Genomic DNA, 887 nt, shown 5'->3' on the forward strand with positions numbered 1-887 from the left:
AAGGCTCTACAGACTTCACTGGAGGGTATCCACAGCTCTTTTAAAGTAAGAAAGTCAGCTCAAGAAACACAGGGTACTTGCAGTTTCTTCCATTGCCCCTTCTTCGAGGGATCTGCCCAGCAGGGTCTCATCTGCAGAAGCTTAACCCAGCATGAAGGGATGCCAATGCTGTCTCTGTTGGCCAATATCCATTCTCCATCTCCTCTCGTGTTCTTCTTACTCCATCATCAACAGTGATATTTGTCTGCAGGAATCTAACTTTTTATTTGCCTGATAATGATAGCTCCAGATCTCTAGCTGGTTCTTTTCACTGCTGGTTCTTGGGTTTGTTGCAGTGATGTCTTTGGGCTGCACTGCTCAGATGAGTGATGGAAGCACTGGTTGTTAACATACCATGCATGCACCCAAACCAGGGTTATTGGACCTCTTCACATTCTGGCAAGAATGTCAGGACATTTGATCCGTTGGTGGAGAAAGCTGCAGTGAACAGCCTCCCATATAAGTCAACATTTTGACTTATATTACTAGACATCCAGTCTAGGGTATTATTTTCCATAGGCCTGGCCTGCAGTCCCCATGCAGAGAGATCATATTTGATCTGAGGATAAGACTGAAGGAAGTACTCAGTAATTCCTCTCCTACCAAGTCCTTTCCTGCTGCAGTTTATCCACTTCAGACTCTCCAGACAGTCTCTTGAGAGTGGTTCAACTTTATTTCAATATGCTGGAAATAAGCTGAAATGAATGCACATTGACAATTGACAATTGTTTTCGGGTTTATTTTTTTCATGGGAGATGGTATATTTATTCCAGTCACTTTTTTTCTCTTCCTCTTTCTATATCTGTTATGGCTGACTTCCATTTCTGTCCTGCTCTCCAGTCTCAGCA

Source organism: Cariama cristata, unplaced genomic scaffold (assembly GCF_000690535.1).
Source record: "Cariama cristata isolate BGI_N322 unplaced genomic scaffold, ASM69053v1 scaffold1222, whole genome shotgun sequence".
Lineage (NCBI taxonomy): Eukaryota > Metazoa > Chordata > Aves > Cariamiformes > Cariamidae > Cariama > Cariama cristata.